The 21,862-nt window shown below is 35.8% G+C and overlaps 1 pseudogene; it reads left to right on the forward strand.

Moving 5' to 3' along the window:
- Positions 1-8,900: 8,900 nt before the first annotated feature.
- LOC146929711 (uncharacterized) lies at positions 8,901-9,542 on the forward strand (annotated as a pseudogene).
- Positions 9,543-21,862: the final 12,320 nt, after the last annotated feature.

Raw genomic sequence — 21,862 nt, forward strand, 5'->3', positions numbered from 1 at the left:
CAGGTAGTAATTGTGAAGGAAAGAAAAAGGTGACCAACATATATTACAATACTCAACTTCAAAATATTTTAGATGATTTCTTGGTGTCAAATCAAGTTTCATTTAAGAAGTTTGATCTTAAGTGTGGTGATCTTGTTGAGAAAGCACATGAGTCTCATATGAAATTGGTTCAGATGAAGAGTGAGCGTCACAAGGTTGTGGTGGAAGAAAAACCCAAAGTAATGAGAGTTGATATTTTCCCAAAGTCTGGATCAACGGAGGTTAAGGAAATCACTCGTGTGCAGATGGATGCACGTCCTTCTCTATGGTGGGAGAGCTTAAATTCCAAAGGTTTAACGGTGAGAGCATGTGAGCATCTACTTCTTTGCTACAAATTCATGGAATTCCTACCAAACAAGAGGAATAAGAAGGATGATATATTCTTTCTATCATATTTTCCACCCTAACATTGGTTGAAGCGTCAAGCTCAATGACGTAAAAGAAAGCGCTTAGTGGGAGGCAACCCATCCTTTTTATTATGTCTTTATTTTCAGTATTTTATTTTTATTGTTGAGTCAGACAATTGTCAGTATGTTTGAATAACTCAGTTGTATCCCCCTGTTATGTGATTGAATCTGAACTTGTTTATTATTGATGAATTTGCTTGTTTGTTGACTTTTTACAGTTTAGTAACAAATAGTTGTCCAAGTGGTATTCCAAAAGTTCATAAGGAGGATTGCCTTGGTTTTCAAAGGCGAAGTGTACGACATGTGTGATAGGTAGTCGCAACTCCCAGATATCATAATTGTAAGGTTCATGGCCAAATTTTATTTTTCCAATTTACTTATATAGAGTGTTCCATGCATTTACATTTCTAGAACTTGCGATTTTTCTCTATTGTTGATTGATCTTTGTCATTAGCACACTGAGGCAAAAGTGCTTGGTCCTGTGAGCCTTTTGAAGCCTCCCCTAATTTTAATTGTTATATTCTATCCTTTTCTTAACCAATTTGAGCCGGTAGGATTAGAACTTTTTGTTCGGTGACAAACTACATTACAAACTTAGAGACTTTTAGGACTTGTCCCATATTTTTTTTTTCTGAGTTAGGCATTGTAGAATGTTGATAAATAATTAAGTTTGGGGTTGCTATTGGAATTTGCAACCAACTAAGTTTGGGGCTGGGGGTACTAGAGAACAAAGAACATTATCATGAAAAATACACACAAAAATGGTGTATCAAAAAAAAGGGGGAAGAAAAGAATAGAATGAAAAAGGGACAAAACATTGCAAATCCGAGTAACTTTAAACTCGATTGTCCCAATAGTTACAAGTGTTCTCTAGTACCTATGCAAGAACTGTTGTTCCATAAGGTGAATGAATGATGGATTGAATTTTGTGCTTAACTTCCGTAGGAATGCCTAACTCAAATTTTGTGTAGCCTACTTATCCAAATAATATCCCACCTTCACCTAAGCCCCGTTATAACCCTTAAAGACCTCAAAGTGTGCATTGACATCCTAAATATTTTACCTTATTGCTGAATTGAGATTAACACAGTCCTCGTGTGATCGATATTTTTACTACTTCGATAGTATTTGGTGCACTTGCCAAACGTCTATCAAGTTTTTGGCGCCATTGCCGGGGACTGTTAAGTCATTTCAATTTGGCAATTTTGTTTTTTATTTAGGATTTCTGTCATTTATATTTTTGTATATATATATATAAAAAAAAAGATTTATGCTCTTTATTTTCTTCTCATTGTACTGTGCTACTAAAAGCGAACGCATGCGTAAACATAGGCAGAACACACATACCTAGCCTGGATATTGGAACATTGTGTTCCACATCTGAAGTGAATATTTTTTTTAGGCAAAAGTGAAGCCAACACACAAATATCCAACACTTTTACATAGCTTGTTCCTTCATAATGAATTTTTAACATATCCCTAATGTGTTATTTCTGCAAGTGCACGATTTTATCGAAGTAATAAAAAGAGTATCGTTTCGATAGGGAGTTGTGTATTTGATTCACTTTTAAAATAATGATTAGCTGAAAGTTTAAAGATGAAAAGTTGGGATTTTTATTATTTGAAAATTATAATAATAATAATAATAATAAAAAGTGCCTTGGGATTATTGGTTCATCTTAATAGCAAATCCTTTACAAACCAAACCCTAAACCTAAATCTTACATTGGATCTATTTTCTAAAGACAAGTTTCTCTTTGGCTTTTCATATCTCCTTTCGGTCTCAATGAATGTATTTCAATAGCAACCAAGCCCATTCTCATGGTTGATTGCTATTGGAACCCTTTAAGAACAAAACTTTAAGGTCTCAAGGTTTACTAGACTATTCTCATGTTTCGTAATCCTTGTCTAATTTCACTTGTTCCAATATCAAACTTCATCTTTCGATTCTTCGCTTGATATTTGTGATGATGAAATAACAACTATTAAACTTCACCTTTTGGTCCTTCGATTAATACTTGTTATTTCATTAGAAAAACAGTGAAATAGATTAGAAAATAGATTTACATAAGATTAGGGTTCTAGGCTTGGTTTGATAGGGATTAGGTCATCAGACTCATCCAACAATCCCAAGACAAAGAAGTCTACTCACTCATGTTCATTGTAGACATAGAGAAGAAGAACATAAAATTAAATAACAAGAAAATAAAGAAGAACTTTTATTCAAAGAAATAATTGTCACTTAGAATTTCCAAGAACAAAAGATGATTATACAAGTCTTCTAGTTGCTCTATTTATAGCCTAAAACTGACTTAAGCCCTAAGAAATCAATCACTAGAATGTTCCACAAGGAAACCCATGGGCTTTAGGTCAGAAATATAACAAAAAAAGGCAGCTGGAACCTTGGCACACGGCCGTGGTTGTGCAGGCACGAGCCGTGCCAGCTTGTCTAGCAAAAGCAGCAAAGAGGGGGGCTGCATCGAGCACGGTCGTGCCACTGGAGGCACGAGTCGTGCCAACCTCTCTGGAAAATGGTCTCCTTTGATAACTTGGAGGCACAACCATGCCTGATATTTTTGCACAAGATCTTCATATTTTTGGCCTCAATCTGCTCCAAATACCCTTTCTTTTGCTCCAAGACTCAATCTTTTATATATTTGTTCCTGAAATTAAATAACAAGTAATTGAAGTAAAATAGTTCTAAAAAGTAAATAAAAACACATAAAATCTAAATAAAATAAACTAAAATAAACACTTAAAAACACTAATTATTGACTCATCAATCCCAAATGTTTTTTATTGTATTACATTCATATATTCCTTCGCTTTCTTCCATGGTTAGTGAGCATTGTAAAAAGATTTGAGCTTTAGAATTTAGGAGTACACTCTTTTTAACTTCATCAGTCCATGATGCCTCAGGTTTGATAGTCACTATAGTTGTGACTGCATCAGTGGTTTGTGGTACAAAGTTACCTTCAGTGACAACTTTCCACATGTTTATATCTTGAGATTTTAGGAATAATTCCATCTTCCCTTTCCAGAAGTAATAGTTTTTTTTCCATTAAATAATGGAGGCCTAGTACAGGAGAGTCCTTCTGGTATGTAAGCCATTGCTTCTTTCTGAACCTTTTCCTATAGCACGTGTTAAGTGCTTTATCTTTTCAGAGATCGGACCCTAATACCAATTGAAGTAGCAATAAACGTCGCAAGAAAGGGGGGTTTGAATTGTGACCCTTTTAAAAATTATTCCTGAAACTTAAATAAGTTTATATACTCAAGAAAGTTCTTGGTAAGGGCTAAACAAATAAAATATTTATGTTGTTAATTAATAAAGGGTAAATAGTGTTTTATCCCCCTGTAATTAGGGGTGTAACGGTTCGGTTTGGATTGGTTTTCAGTTAAAAAAATATCGGAACCGATGAAACCTTCATCGGTTTGGATTGGTTCGGTTTTCACTGTTTTTCAAAAAAGAAACCGAACCAAACTAATCGGTTTGGTTCGGTTTGGATTGGTTCGGTTGATCGGTTTGTTTAAAAATAAAATACAATTCAAAAAAATTCATATTCTCACAAAATATTTCATAGAATTTTGTATAATTCTATTTTCATGTTCCCTATTTTTCAAACAATTTTTTTTAACTAACCTTACTCAATATTTCATTCATTCAATCCAAGATTCATTCATCCATCATTCTTCAAAAACAACTTCATCAAACTCAAATATTGCAATCATTCATGATCCATGTAACAGCCTGATTTTTTGCTAGATTTATTTTATTATTTATTTATGTGTGTTATATGTGCTCTTATGTGATTAATTGCCTCTATGTGTATTTTTGGACGGGAATTGTAGAATTCAGTGTTAGAAGGGTATTTTAGTCATTTTTGACTAAGCGGTATTTTGGTCATTTTGAGAGTAGGGGTAATTTTGTAACTTTGCTGAGGATTATTTTTAATACTTAGTAAGAGTGGTTATTTTACTAAGTGCTAGGGAGTTGTAGTAATTTATTTTTGATTACCGGTAGTTAACCGTTAGTGTTACATTTTACCGTTAAGTGAGTAGTAACATTTATGGGTTAGAATAGAAATGGGTTAGGCCCATTAAGGTGTGGTGAGTTAAGCCCAATTAGGTGAACCTATATAAGCTCTAGTTGGTAGAGGGAATAGGGTTTTGCCAACATTTTCATTTTCAATTGAGAAGAGATAGAGATAGAGATAGAGAGAAGACAAGGGTTTGGAGAGGAGATCTAGAGAAGGCTAAGGGGAGGTCAAGCTTCAAGGATTGGAGCTAGTATTGGAGCTAAAGTGAAGCCTTAGTTGGTGTTGAGAAGAATTAAGGTAAGGGGGTTAGGCTTTAATCATAATCCTTTAGTTTAAATTCTACCCTAATTCTTTGCATAATTGTGGTTAAGTGCTTAATTTGATTTTGGTTGTAGAATTTCGTGCTTAATTTTGTTGACATGATTATGTACATGAATTGAATGTTAATTGTGTTGTTGTTGTTGAATTTGTATGTCAAAATGGGTAGATATGAACATGATATGTTTTTGTATGAAATGGATGATGAATGAAGTTGTGGTTGTTGAATTGTTGATGAATTCATGTTCAAATGTTGTTGTTGTTGCTTTAACATGTGTTGTTGATGAATTGATGCAACGGATATCATTGAAATGATGAATTATGATGAGATTTGTTGTTGTTGTTCAAATTGGTGAAGTTTATGTTTAAGTTGTTCATGTGAAGGACCCAAATGAAATTTTGAAATATGAGGTTGTTGGCTGTGTTTTTGGTATTGTTGGTTGAATTGGACTTGGTAGAATTTATGTTTTCATGTGGTTGTTGTGTTAGTCGAGTCGTTTGGGAGAAAACGGGTTTTTCGTGTGAAATATCGATGTTTAAGCGTTTTTGCAAAAGAAATGATTATGTGAGGTTTGGGAGAAATGACTTTGGGATGGTTGAAACTTGAATTTTTCTGTAGATTATGATAGAGCTAAGTGTTAGGAGAATGTAGGCGAAAACGGCATCGGAAACGGATTAACGGTTTGGTTTTTATGCGCGAAAACGTGAAGGTTAAAAAAATCTGCTACTGTTCACGCGTTACCGTTTTCAGAAGCACTGTTCACGCTCTACCGTTTTCAGAAGCACTGTTTCAGAAGGACTGTTTCAGAAGCACTGTTTCAGAAGAACTATTTCAGAAGCGCTACTGTTCATACAACACGCCTGTTCTGTGTTCTTGCGTCTTTTTCTCACATGTTTGTTTTGATTTGGCTTTCGACGTAAACATGAAAGTTGTAGAGAATTTTGTTAGCTTTCCAGAGGCTTTGGTTTGACTTGAAAATGATTTTTGGTTTGTGAGTTATGAGGAAAATACTCCAAGAAGGTCTTAGGGAAATTTACGAAAATTCCACATAACTATTTCTAAGTCAACCCAAACTCTGTGGAATGTTTCTTAACTTCAAACTTATGTTCTCTAAGTTCATTTAATGTGTTTAATGGTATTAAACTATGGTGTGATGCATTCAACTTGTTTTGATTTGAAAATGAAAATTTCTTGAAAAGTGATAAAGTGAGACGAACTTCGTGATTTTCATGATTTCGTCGCATTTGGCTGGTGAAACGAAATTGTATCCTCTAATGTACTTATAAGTAGCCTAGAAGTATACTTAGTTGAGGCATTGAATCTTTTTTACTTGGTTTTGGTTTAATTGCTTCAATTATTTTAAAATGGTGAAACTAGAGACGAACTTGTCGAAAATAATCTTGAAGTCCAATTACTTGGCAAATCTTTTGTGGATAGTTCTATATGGTTAATTGAGGGTATGTGGGAGATGGTTGATGACTGGATATGATGTTTATCATGAAATGATGTGTTGTGCCATTTTACTTGGTTTATGAAAAATATATGGAATTGTTGTGATATTTGGTAAGTTGATGTGTGTGATGATGACTCTTATGTGAATTGTGATTGTTGAATGTGTGGACATGTATACTTGATAATGCAATTGTTGTTGAGATAGCTAATGTAACTGGAGGCGTACTTTTACATTGGTGATTTGTAAGAGAGGAGGTGTACTCTTACATTTGTTATGTTGAAATTGTGCATTGTCGGGTCCTTGTTGTATGTCCATGCATCATGATCATATTGAGTCATATGTGAAATGTAAGAGAGGAGGTGTTCTCTTACATAGGTGATTAGTGTTCTCTTACTTAGATGTTCAGTTGGCATCTATTGTTGTTGTTGTGGTACCACATGCATATATGTGTCGAGTATAGGCGCATTGCATATTGAAATGGTGTCTTGTTGTGATATGTGAACGATGTTTGTTGGTGATGAACATGTTGATGAATGCTAATTGTGATGTTTCAATTTGTTATATGAATGTAATTATTGAGGATTAACTGTTCATGCAAGCCATTTGAGAAATGAATTGGATTATTGATGTCAATTATTATTTATTGATTATGATTAATGTAATGCTTACCCCCAGTGGTTTTTGCCGCCTACCTGTCTGTATGGATGGGTAGACGTTGTGCAGGAGTAGTTGCTTGAGGTGAGTGCTTGGATAGCGAGTGCTTTCTCCGTTATCGTCTGGTGTCGTAGCTTAGGGATCTGATTAGGTTGTAGAGTCTTGCTATGTCTTGTTGGTTTTATTTTATCTTGTTGAGATTTGTCCTCGTGTCGGACTTGGAGTATTTTTGTATGATGTTGTATTTGGACCATGGCATATATACATTTGGGAGATGTATGAATTATATTCCGCTTTGACTGTTGAGATATTTTATATATATATATATATATATATATATATATATATATATATATATATACACACACACACACATGTATGTTTGGATTTTGAATTTTGTGTTAGACGTAGCGTCTATTTCTTGAATATTCGTTATATTCGCGTGTTTTATCGCTTTAATAGAAATAGGGCGTTACAATCCATACATGCATCATTCATCAACAAACACAAAAAATCCAAAAAGAACATCCTAAAATTAAAACATAGTCAAAATAACAAATCCATGCAAACTAAAATTAAAACATCCTGAAATTTGGTGTGGTGGCGAAGAACATCCTAACCAAGAGATGAACAATCTCATCAGTGACCAGTGGCGATGAACAATGGGTTTGTTGTGGTTGACGGCCGGCTAGGGTTTCTTTTTCAGTAGAAATGAAAGAGTCTGACTGATGAGATGAGATGAAGATGATGATGAGAGAAAGTGAATGGATTAAAAAGTAATTTATGTTGCACTTTAATTTTGGACCTAACCATAAGTTTGTGTGAGGTAGGATAATATTAGTAAAATAAGGAGTGTGGTTAGCATCGGATTGGTTCATCGGTTTCACGGATCTCAAAATGAAAAACCATGAACCAAACCAAACTAGATCGGTTTCGATTGGTTCGGATCGGTTTCAAACCAAACCAAACAAGGTCGGATATTTTTTCGGTTTTGTTCAGTTTGGACATTCGGTTTCGTTGGTTTTGTCCAAACCACTTACACCCCTACCTGTAATATAGGTCATATTCGGGTTTACCCCCTGTAAAAAAATTTTTTTATTTACCCCCTGTAAAATAAATTTTTTTTTCAGAATACTCCCCCTAATAGGCCATACAAAAACGTATTTTTATTTTTTTTTACAAAAATTTGGTTTTTGTATGGCCTATTAAGGGGGTATTCTGGAGAAAAAAAAAACTTTAACAGGGGGTAAATCAAATAAATTATTTTACAGGGGGTAAACCTGGAAATGACCTATATTACAGGGGGTAAAGCACCATTAACCCATTAATAAATAAAAGGACCAGAGAACTCTGGATAGTATATTTAAAATAAAGTAAATAAAAGGACCAGAGAATTCTGGAATATATAACTGAAATAAATAAAGTAATAAACGGACCAGAATACTCTAGATATATAGCTGAAATAAATAAAGCGATAAAGGGACCAGAAAGTTCTGGATATATAACTGAAATAAATAAAGCGATAAAGTGACCAGAGAACTCTGGAGATATTAAGAATAAAGTAGTAGTAAATAAATGGGATCAGAAAGTTCTGGATAAGTATTAATTAGTAGGTAAATATTAATTTTTGTTAAGGAACCAGAGAACTCTGAAAAAATTAATATTGTTAATTATAAGTGATAGTGTGTTAGATGTGTTAAACAAAAATTAAGAGATGAGAGAAGAAAGAGAACACAAGAGTTTTATCCTGGTTCACCAAAACCGGCTACTTCCAATCCCCACACTTCGTGTGAGATTATCCACTATAGTATACAGCTATCAGAAACTTCTGAATAGCACTATAAGTTGTTGTTGATCACACCAGATCAGTCTGATTACACTCTGTATTGTCAACCTCAGCAGGTTTCTCCAATTCTTGATCACACAAGAAAGGTTGGAACAACTCTTATCTCAAACTAATAATGCTAATAGACTTGAGTTTTGTAGTAATGTGGGGAAGTAGACTACTGATAGATACTGAAGAGATAATTATCCTTCAGTATGAAAAATTTAAGTTATTTCTCCATATAAAAGATTTGGATATAAGGTTGAAGGTGAGATGTGAAATTTGTGGTAAGAATCGTCACAGTGACTATTGTAAGGGGCACTGTTCAGAGAAAGAAGGGAAAAATGTTATCAATATTGACTATAACTCTGAACTTGAAAATATGTTAGATGAATTCTTGATGTCCAATCAAGTTTCATTTGATAAATTTGAGCTTCAGTGTGGTGATCTTGTTGAGAAAGCAAATGAGTGTCAAAAGAAGTTGTTTGAGGTTGAGATGAAGCGACATGTCATCATGGTGCAAGCTGAACATTTGAAAAATAAAAGTACAAACATAGAAGAAAAGCCACATGTGAGGCATGTCGATTTGTACCTTACAATAGAGACTCAATCAATGGAGATGGAAGAAATCATTCATTTGCAAAAATAGACTCATTCTTTTCTAAGGTGGGAGGTCACAATTTCGAGAAATTTATTGGTGGGAGCATGGGATCATCTACTTCTTTGTGCCAAATTCATGGAATTCCTACCAAACAAGAGGAAGAAGAAGGATGATGTGTTCTTTCTCTCATTCATGCCACCCTAACTGTTGGTTGAGGCGTCAAGTTTAATGATGTAAAAGAAAGCTCTTGATGGGAGGCAACCCATCCTTTTTTTTTTAATGTTGTTTATTTTGAAGGTATTTCTATTCAGTAAAAAATAGCAAAAAAAAAAACAAAGAAAGAAAGAAAGAAAGAAAGAAAGAAAGAAAAAGTGAAAAGATGGAAAAAAATAAGTAAATGAAAGTCCACGTCTGTTCTTATTTTCTTTTCAATAACTTGTGTTTGTTAGATGTCAGTCGTGTCAGTTTGATTCTATTTCTCAAAAAAAAATTATTTCTTGCTTGTTTATTATTAAGGAATTTTCTTATTTCTTGAAATTTTCCAGTCTCATAACAGATCCTTATACCAATGATATTTCAAATGTTCAAGAGGGGGCGATGCTTGCATGGAATTTCAATGGGAAGTGTTCAACAATGAGAAAGTTAGGTAGCCACAACTGTAACGCCCTATTTCTATTAAAGCGATAAAACACGCGAATAAAACATATATTCAAGAAATAGACGCTACGTCTCAACAAAATCCCAAATCAACAACATGCATGTATAAAATCTCAACAGTCGCAGCGGATACAATTCGTACATCTCCAAAATATACGTGCCATGATATCAAGATACATCATCAAATAAATCCTCCAAATCCCGACAAGTGGGTAAACCTCAATAATTAAATAAATCCAACAAAAGCATAAAGACACCGACAACCTAATCAAAGCCTAAACCTGCGACTCTAACACGATAACGGAGATTAGCTCCCGCTATCCAAGCACTCACCAAAAGCGAACTACTCCTGCACAACGTCTACCCATCCATAAAGACAGGTAGGCGGTCAAAACCACTAGAAGTTAGCTTTACATCAATCATAATCAATATAAACAGTAGGACATGAAATAATTAAATCAAGTCTCAAATCATTCACAAGAGCAGTTAACTTCCACATACCCATACAACCATTCCAAATATATCAAGCATGTACTCATCAACACACTTATCACCAACAATCATCATTCACATGTCACAAATACGATATCATGCCAATATGCAATGCACCTACTCGACACATATATGCATGTGGTACCATAACAACAACCATTAGATGTCGACATGACATCTTAAGTAAGAGTACACCTCCTCTTACAACCAAGTATGTAAAAGTACACCTCCTTTTACATTTCTCATATGACTCAATATGTTTATGATGCATGGACATACAACAACGACCCAATAATGCAACTTACAACATAAACAACCGCCAACGATAATGTAAAAGTACACCTCCAATTACATTGACTAATTCAACAACAATTGCATTATCAAGTATTCATGTCCACACATTCAACAAATCACAATTCAAGTAAGAGTCATCGCCGTCTTATCAACAATCATCAACAGCAATTGCCACATGTACGTTGATCCATAACAACTACACAACGTAGTCCAACAATTCCATACACTTCCTCACAAACCAAGTAAATTGGAAAAATACAACATCTTATGATAAACATCATATTCAACACCTAACAACCACTCACATATCTTCATTTAACCATATAAAACTATTCACGAAAGATTTATAAGGTAATCGGCTTTTAAGAACCATTTTCGATAAAGTTCATATCAAGTTGTAAAAACGACTAACATTGACATTTTTCAAAGCAAAGTAACTTGTTCAAGTTTTGAAAGCTTATGATTGTAACAGCCCGATTTTTCGTTAGATTTATTTTATTATTTATTTATGTGTGTTATATGTGCTCTTATGTGATTAATTGCCTTTGTGTGTATTTTTGGTCGGGAATTGTAGAATTCGTGTTAGAAAGGTATTTTAGTCATTTTCGACTTAGGGGTATTTTGGTCATTTTGAGAGTAAGGGTAATTTTGTAATTTTGATGAAGATTATTTTTAGTGCTTAGTGAGATTAGTGTTATTTTACTAAGTCACTAGAGAGAGTGTAGTAATTATTTATTTACCGGTAGGTGACCGTTAGTATTACATTTTACCGTTAAGTGAGAAGTAACATTTTAGTTGGAATATAAATGGGTTAGGCCCATTAAGGTGTTGTGAGTTGAGCCCAATTAGATAGAACCTATATAAGCTCTAGTTGGTAGAGAAAATAGGGTTTTTGCCAACATTTTCAATTGAGAAGAGATAAAGATTGAGAGGAGAAAGGGTTTGAAGAGAAGGATCTAGAGAAGGCTAGAGGGAGGTCAAGCTTCAAGGATTGGAGCTAGGATTGGAGCTAAAGTGAAGCCTTAGTGTTGATTTTGAAGAATTAAGGTAAGGGGGTTAGAATTCAAGCATAATCAATAGTTGTAGTTAATTCCTAATTATTTGCTTAAGTTGTTAATTGGGTTTTTGTTGTAGAAATTTGTGCTTACTTATGATGATATGATTATATGCATGAATTGAATGTTAATTGTGTTGTTGTTGTTGAATTTGTATGTTAAAATGGGTATATATGAACATGATGGGTTTTGGGTGAAAATGATGATGAATAATGTTGTGGTTGTTGAATTGTTGATGAATTCATGTTCAAATGTTGTTGTTGTTTAAACATGTGTTGTTGATAAATTGATGCGTTGGGTGTCATTGAAATGGTGAATTGGTGATGAATTTGTCGTTGTTGTTGAAAGTTGAGAATGTTTGGTGAATTGGTGAATTATTGGTGAATTGATGTTGTAATCTCAAAACTTGTTGATGTTTAAGTGTTTTATAGTGTATATGACCTGTAAACACGTTTTGGGTTAAGTTTTGGGGTTTGGGAGGATCAAAATGGGGATTTTGGATGAAAATGGGTTGGAACCCGTAACTGATTTTTGACAGTCTGAAGGAGGACGCTTAAGCTTGCTCACCACGCTTAAGCGAGCAGCAAGCATGTTGCCAGCGTGCTGAAAGCGTGCAAACACTGAGCTACGGTGTTTAGGACGCTTAAGTGTGCGGCGGACGCTTAAGCGTGCAACCCCAGTTCAGTCATTTTTATTTCTTCGTTTTGTGCACTTGGGGACCAATCCGAGCTTTCTAAAATGTTTCTTTTAACTTGTTGAACTTCTGTTTATGCACTTAATCCTACTGGAACATGGTTTGAATCAAATTGGACTTGAATTTGTGAACTTTCACTTAACTTTGGAAAAACGGTCCAAACGTCGATTTTTCCGAAAACTCGTTTTTCTCCAGAAATTGAAGTGGGATTAAAGTTGTATAATGTTTATAAGATTTCTTAAAATGGTTGTGATTGGTTTCATCAAGTTTGAACTTGTTTTGCTTTGAAAATGAGAATTTTTGTGAAAAGTGATAAAGTGAGACGAACTTTGAGGCATTGGTACTTGTTTACTTGGTTTTGGCTTAAATGCTCAATTATTTCTAATGTTGTGACTTTGAGAGACGAACTTGATTGAAAATGATCTTTGAGAGCCAATTGCCTATGAATCCTTTGTAGATAGTTGATATAACTTATGTGAAGATGATTGGTGGTGTATATATGTGACAACTATTTGTTGCTTGAATTATGGATGTTGTTGGTGATTGTATATATGCTAAGTGGTGGTGAATTGTTGTCGATTGCATATATACTAAATGTTGGTGATGTTGAGGTGATTTGTTTGTGTGAACATATGCATTGTAGTCGAGTCATATGTTCATGCATTCATGAATGATGGTGGCGGATTTTATGTCAATTGAGGTGATTACAATGTTTTTGTTGCATCGAAGGTGACGACCTTGAGGTGATATGGTACCACATGCTTGTATGTGTCGTTTAGGCATATCACATTGCATGAGTCTTGATTTGTTGTATTGAATGATGAATGATGATGATGAGTGTACTAAATGATTATACACTTGCAATGATTGAAGTTGTTATACGAATGTGTATGTGGAGGTTAAATGTTCATGATGATTATTTGAGAATTGAAATGTTTATTTATGTCAAGTTAATTATATTGATTACGGTTGATGTAATGCTAACCTCCAGTGGTTTTGACCGCCTACCTGTCTGTATGGATGGGTAGACGCTGTGCAGGAGTAGTCCGCTTGCGGTGAGTGCTTGGATAGCTGGAGTTAGCCTCCACTATCATTTTGGAGTTATAGTTTAGGGCTCTGATTAGGTCGAGTCAGTGTCTTTAGTTGTGTTGGACTTATTTTTATTCATTGAGATGTACTGTCTGTTGAGATTTGGAGAGTTTTATATTGATGATGTATTTGACCATGGCATACGTATTGTTTGATTTGGAGATGTATGATTATATCCGCTGTGACTGAGGATATATTACATATATATATGCATGACTGTTGTTATTTTGATGAGACGTAACTTCTATTTCTTGAATATTTGTTATATTCGCGTGTTTTATCGCTTTAATAGGAATAGGGCGTTACAAGTTGGTATCAGAGCCGTGGTCAGTCTTGTCCGGACTAGTATCCGTTGAATTTTCCTGTTAGTATGCGAATGGTAATGAGCTACCTTCGATACTTGTTTGTTGTGCTATTGTTCTTATCTGTTGGTTGGTTTTGTGTAGAAGTGAGATGGCTGGTGGTAGAGATGATGGAGCGGTTGCAGAGGCTTTGGCTGCAATGGCACAAGTGTTGGCTCAGGCTAACGAGCAGGCGGCGTTGGTCATCGTGATCCTGAAGAGGCTGAGGAGCGGAGGCTTGATCGTTTCTTGCGAAACAGTCCGCCGACGTTCAAGGGTAGGTATGACCCGGATGGAGCTCAGACATGGATGCAGGCCATGGAGAGGATCTTTCGTGCTATGGTGACTAGTGAGGATCAGAAGGTCAGGATGGCTACTCATATGCTTGCTGAGGAGGCTGAGTATTGGTGGACCAATGCTAAGGGAAGGCTTGAGGCTGGTGGAGCTGTGACTTGGGCTAGGTTCAAGACTGAGTTTTTGAGGAAGTACTTTCCTGAGGATTTGAGGACCAAGAAGGAAGTGGAATTCTTGAACTTGAAGCAAGAGAACCGTTTTGTGGCTGAGTATGCTGCTGATGAAAGTCGTTTTTAACATCAAACAAGATAAGTATTTGTGTATCGTCTCCACAGGGAATAGTGCGTTATCAATGACAGTTTAACATCAATTATCATTCAAAGTGTTAAGAGTACTTGTTTGTTTGAAATGTGATTAGCTAAACTAATTTGCAAAAAGTAAAAGTTGAGATAAATAAGGATTGAAACTTGTTAGGAGTAGCGTTCCTTAACCAAGCGTCACACGTAACCTAATGATCCATACGAATTCTAGCTTTATAAACAACATTATCACAATCAATTCTAAACTAACCTTCGTGTCCAAAGTGATATAATTAACTCTAAGGTATCGTTTAAACATTCGTGTCCAAATCCCTTAAACGATAACAAAGTCGATCTGATAACTTAATCGACCGTGTCCAGCCTGATTTAGTATCCGAAAGCATTAAACTCTTGATTATGGTGATTATCAAAGATTAACAAAGATGTCAAGTAAGTTAACCTAAGATATATTGCTACTCTAGGTCTAGATTCAAGAGTTTGTGTCCAAAGCATCTTGAATCTCATTGAAAGCATTAACACAAGAATAACAACAATATTGAATATAAATTGCTAGAACCATATATTGCAAGATCAAAAGATTACATGTTTAGCAAGGATCAAGTACCTCTCATCCCAACAAAGAGTATTTAGCTACACATCATCATGGGAGCCTTTCAAGGATGGCTTGAAAAGGAAAGATTCATTACACCTTGTGATGTCTCAACAAAGGAGAAAGATCCAACTTCCAAAATCACTCTCACTCTATGAAGAACTACCCTATTTCTCTCTATAAAATATCTTACAAGTGAAGGCCTAAGAAAAACTAAAAACCCTAGATATTTCCTAAGATATCTACAAAGAATAGCAAGTGGGCTATTTATAGAATTCCCACTATGCTTGAGCTCGCCTCGCGAGCAGCCTTACTCGCCATGGCGAGTCCTGTTTCCTTCACCATTAAGATTCTGCCACGTCACCCTGGGAGGGTCAAACCGCCCTTACTCGCAACGGCGAGTAGCTTTGCTCGCCTCGCGAGCAAGAGGGTGTTCACGGCTTTTTGGCTTTGTTTTGATGCTCGCCACTGCGAGCTGCTGTGCTCGCCTCGCGAGCAATGGGGTACCTGCGGCCCTTTTGCACTTTTCTTGGCTTTTTCATACTTGCTTAGTGTCCTGAGGTCAAATCCTGCACAATTGGGTAAAGTAAGGAAATTAAAGTGTAATAAGGCAATTATCACTTTTATCTCGGCTTTTCCCTAAATTACTTGCAAAACAAGTAACAAAAGTGCTTAAAATATAACATGAAAGTATCACTTCCTAGAACTTATCAAACTCTCCCCAACTTAACTCTTTGTTTGTCCTCAAACAAAAGATTGAAAATCAAACAAGTTAATAGAACAAGACACAAGTACAAAAGGTTTTGAAAACATCTTCAGATGAATGATTTAAAAGTGAATGCGCTGGCAAGTCTAAGTTTCCAACTAATCTAAAATTCTACTACCAACATGGGATGAGTCCTAAGTAAAAAGTTCATGTCAAATATTTCAAGACAATAATACAATTATTTACGAACCACACCTAACACACTTCTTTGCAAGTAGATAAACAATTGAAAACATATAAACGAGGGTTATGAACACACATCCGGAAATCAGGTTAACATTCCAATCAAGTTATGTGTCCATCCAAATATCATTTCAAAAGGCATAAAAACATGGATCAAAAGGTCTTTGAGGGTTATAACTTGGCCGGGTTACAAAAGAAATGTCATATGTGGGGCAATTGAAATCAAAAAGCCTAGCAAAGAGGAACATTCCTTGTATCAACGATTAAATTCCACAATCTTCCCTACCAATCATTACAAACCCTTGGTGTTTACACATGAAGCACTTTGATCTTGACAACTTATTCTATTTTTGGAATTTTCTTTCTTTTTCTTTTCATGTACACATTGTTTTTCTTTTCTTTTTCTTTTTGTATTTACAACACCATGTTGTCTTGATCAAAGATAAAATTACACCATAGTACTTGACATAAAATTTACATCTACCTTCTCTCCCCAACTTGAATCAAAATACCCTATTTGAATGTTCCTCTACTCTAAGGCAAAAGGGACAAATAAACAATGAAATTTTAGGGTTCAACAATTAAAAACATATCAGAGTCCTAAAGTGCATCAAGAATGAACTGAATTTTGAAAAATTTAAAGGCAACTTTATCAAGCATTGTGCTTATGAATTGACAGTTCATAATTGATGACTTCGATTCATTTGGCTCAAGTGGGTTAGCAAGTACTCGCTCTTCTCACAAGGTAGGCTATTTGTGGTCAAGTAAGTTTCACTCATTAACAAAAATGTGCCTTGATCACTTCCATGCCTTCACACAATTTAAAGAAATTATTGGATTTAAAATAACACAATCGAGTTAAACAATAAATTCCGGTCTCCTTGCATATGTACAAACATTTGAGGTTTCCTCACTTTTAGCTAGAACTAAGTGGTTCACAAACAAATATATTATTGTAAAGAACTAAATGAAATGAAATTTTTACTAAGTACTCGTTTCATATTCGAGTAAAAACCTAGAAAAACTGGAAACTTGTACCTTGGCTTTGCGCTTTAATCACAACTATGAATCAAAATCAATCATCTGAGAATTTAAAATTTAAACTTTGGCTATTAAAACCACAAAGGGTACTTGATCATACAAAAGGTGCCAAACATGAATTTAACTAACATAATACGAAAATAAATAATACTAATATAAATACGAACATCACAATACTAATTAAATTAATTGTACCAACGAAACACAATACAACATAACACAATATGATTGTACCAATACAAAAATAAATTGAGTCAATAGTGCCAAGTCAAAACACAAAAAGAAGTAACATTGTTCAAAAAGTATCATAAGAGAAAGCAAATGAAATATAAGGAAGACAGCAAGAAATGACTGAAAGCTTGATAAAATCACTTTATGGAGAACTAGCTTTCAAATCTTTTCCTCCTCCTCAAGATTGCATGTCATCATTCGAGCCATCGTGAGTTGATGTAGCACTCGGTACATTTGCCGGATCATCTCGATCATCATCATCATCACCTACATCTTCTCCCAAGTTTGTATCTTCATGACTTGCAAAGTCTCCAACCCCTCCATATGGACCTGGCATGCCCTCAGGCCAATTAACATAGGTCTGAAAAGCCTGTGGTGTCATGAACTGATCCATCACCTCCTGTGGGTAGCCTACTTGCTGCTGCATGACATACTGAGATTGTTGGAAGTAGGTGTTTTCACGGTTTTGAGCTGTCAGCATATTCCAAGTGTGCATATTGCTTTGATCCTGCCACTGAACGTAGCTAGCAAAATCAAAGGCAGCAGTGGGTTGGAATGGCATGGGTTCTTCCTGTGGAGGAGGTGCCTGAGAAGATGAAGCTTGCTTACCCTTACCTTTATCCTTCTTAGATTCACCCATGATGAAACGGGTGATGAAAGTATCATTGATGGGGTTGCGAATTTTCTCATGGACGGATGAAGGAAGCTTCATACCGGTATCCTTAATGAGTCCCATGATGAGACCGGGGAAGAATAGGCGGGCTGGCGGCTCACCCTTCCCTTGTAAAGTGACTTTCCTCAACTCCTAAGCAATGGTTCGAGCTATGTCCACTGGTTTGCCATTAAGGATATAGTAAATGAGGGGGCACACTTCCACAACACAATCAGTCATGTGGCTACTAGGCATGACATTATAGAGGATAAATTTTTGGATGATTTTGGCTGGGTTAGTCATGAATTTGTATTGGCAGCAATGCTCTCTCCCGGCTTCACTCTTGTCATAGTTGAAACCCTCAAGCAAAAGAAATCGTTTGATTTCTTCATGAGTTTCATCAACCTTAAAGTGCCCCAAGTTTCTCTTGGTGTGGAATTCATCATACTCGTGGTCACGGGGTAATTGGAAGGGATTGCCAAGGTATTTGTTGATGGCTGCCCTATCAAATTTAATGGTGCGACCCCGGACAACAGTCTCATATAGAAAGGGATCAGTGAGGGGGTTTTCAGGAAGAGCATTGGCGTAAAACTCACGCACAAGTTCAGCATTTAAGTTGGTGATGGGGTTGCACAGTCTATCCCACCCTTGGTCTTTTAAAAGTTTAGCAATTTCCCCGTAAGGTCCGTTAGGGCTTATGTTAAACACTCTCTCAGCCCACATGTTTTGGTCGAGTAACTCGACGTACCTATCCTGATGGTAACGGGTTTTAAATCTGGTTGGGTCAAAGTTTTGGTTTCTAGAGGGTTGGGGTGCAGAGGTTTCACCCTTCTTTCTCTTTTGAGGATTCTTAGGAGCCATACCTGCAAAACAGCCAGGAAATCCATACATAATACAATATAACAGTTAAAAATCTGTATGGAAACAAATCAGCACAATTGGCATCACTAAAACTTCAAACTTGAACAAAAATTTTCAGGTTCTGAAGCTACTCGCCTCGCGAGCAGCTCTACTCGCAGTGGCGAGCAAACAGATAAAAATCTGGGTTCAGGATGAACACTCGCCTCGCGAGTGATGAAGCTCGCCACGGCGAGTGACCCAGAAATTGGCCAAAAATCGATTTTTTTACAACAGTGGTTCAGTCTCATGAATTCTAACCCTAGATAAAGCATTTTCGACCCTGGTAATGACCTAAAGATGAATTGAATCATGCCTTTGCTTTGTAATTCAAATTTATGCCACCAAACCCTAATTTTTATTTTCAAAATTTACAAAAGGGTTAACCAAAAGATGTGGCTTAGAAAGAAAAGCAATACGAAATTGTGCATGATTCTGTTTCATCTTAGGCATATGGGTGCAAAAACAGAACAAAAGTTTCAACAAAATTTCAAACTTCTAATCCTAGGGTTTACATGCATTCAAAATTGAAAATAAATCTGAAGCAAGAAGAAAAATTCAAACCTGTTGGAAGATTAAACTGATGCAAGTGCAAAATAAATAGAAAAGATTGAGTGGACTTGTCTTGACTTTGATTGAAACTTTGGAGATTTAGGGTTAGTGATGATGTTAGAGAGAAGAATGTGAAAATTTTTTGATGAGAGAGAGTGTAAAAACGAAAATGATAAGGGAAAAGTAAAAATGGGTGGTTAAGGAAAATAATGGGGGAGTTAATGTGAGTTAGTGGTCTTGGAATGTGTAACTGCCCAACTGAGCTTACTCGCCTCACGACAAACATTACTCGCAGTGGCGAGTGATTAGGTCGTTTGACCAAATTGACTACCAGCTTGCTCGCAGGGGCAAGCAGTTTTACTCGCCTCGCGAGTAATGAAAATTTTGAATTTGTGCTTTCTTTTTGGCTCCTGCTTTGGATGTTTTGATGCATGCACATGACTCTAATACCTAATATGCCTTAAAACAATAAATAGACTTACAAAGTTGGGTTGCCTCCCAACAAGCGCTTGTTTTACGTCATTAGCTCGACGCCTTTTTGGTTAGGGCGGCCAAAATGAAACGGAAAGCACATCATCTTTTGTACTCCTTCGCTTTGGGAGAAATTCCATGAACTTTAGGAACAAATGATTCGGAGTCCATGACCTCCCTAGCTTTGGTTTATTGAACAAGGTGCAAATTTCATCAATTACCCGATCGATTTCTACCTTGTTCACTTTCTTCCCTCTTGCTTCCATTAAATCTTCCTTGATTAGTAACCGTTCCTTTTTCTCAACCACCATGACTTCTTCAATATCAACATTTGTAACTTCCTCATTTTGAACAACAACTTCTTCAACAATCTCTCCGACTCTCTCAAACATGTTTGGATTATTTTCTTGTTCTCTAAGAGTGGATTGATTGTTGGCTTGGTTATCCATGATTTGTGCTTGAATCAACTCAATTTGAAGTGATAAAGTCTTCAATCTTTGGTTGGTATCTTGCATGTTTATCATGGATTGTTGCATGAAGATATTCAAAGTATTTTCTATCACCGAATATCTTTCATCTTCATAAGAATGTTGAGGATATTGTTGATAGGATTCATACTCGGGTGGAGTATAGAAGTTGCTATAATCATGATCAGCCATAATTGTGGCTAGGTGATGATCCTAAAACGGAAACAACTAACAAGAAACTTTTCTTTGTTTATCAACAAGGGGTTAGTACAAACAACTATCAAGAAATAAAAACTATTTACGGATTATGTACGAATACTTAAAATGATAAATCAATCGTTCTATCTATGATAACTAAACACCATTCCCCGGCAACGGCGCCATTTTGATGAAAGTCGTTTTTAACATCAAACAAGATAAGTATTTGTGTATCGTCTCCACATGGAATAGTGCGTTATCAATGACAGTTTACATCAATTATCATTCAAAGTATTAAGAGTACTTGTTTGTTTGAAATGTGATTAGCTAAACTAATTTGCAAAAAGTAAAAGTTGAGATAAATAAGGATTGAAACTTGTTAGGAGTAGCGTTCCTTAACCAAGCGTCACACGTAACCTAATGATCCATACGAATTCTAGCTTTATAAACAACATTATCACAATCAATTCTAAACTATCCTTCGTGTCCAAAGTGATATAATTAACTCTAAGGTATCGTTTAAACATTCGTGTCCAAATCCCTTAAACGATAACAAAGTCGATCGGATAACTTAATCGACCGTGTCCAGCCTGATTTAGTATCCGAAAGCATTAAACTCTTAATTATGGTGATTATCAAAGATTAACAAAGATGTCAAGTAAGTTAACCTAAGATATATTGCTACTCTAGGTCTAGATTCAAGAGTTTGTGTCCAAAGCATCTTGAATCTCATTGAAAGCATTAACACAAGAATAACAACAATATTGAATATAAATTGCTAGAACCATATATTGCAAGATCAAAAGATTACATGTTTAGCAAGGATCAAGTACCTCTCATCCCAACAAAGAGTATTTAGCTACACATCATCATGGGAGCCTTGCAAGGATGGCTTGAAAAGGAAAGATTCATTACACCTTGTGATGTCTCAACAAAGGAGAAAGATCCAACTTCCAAAATCACTCTCACTCTATGAAGAACTACCCTATTTCTCTCTATAAAATATCTTACAAGTGAAGGCCTAAGAAAAACTAAAAACCCTAGATATTTCCTAAGATATCTACAAAGAATAGCAAGTGGGCTATTTATAGAATTGCCACTATGCTTGAGCTCGCCTCGCGACCAGCCTTACTCGCCATGGCGAGTTCTGTTTCCTTCACCATTAAGATTCTGCCACGTCACCCTGGGAGGGTCAAACCGCCCTTACTCGCAACGGCGAGTAGCTCTGCTCGCCTCGCGAG

The sequence above is a fragment of the Medicago sativa genome, chromosome 4, assembly GCF_051527215.1.
Source record: "Medicago sativa cultivar Bolivia chromosome 4, Bolivia_mono, whole genome shotgun sequence".
Classification (NCBI taxonomy): Eukaryota; Viridiplantae; Streptophyta; class Magnoliopsida; order Fabales; family Fabaceae; genus Medicago; species Medicago sativa.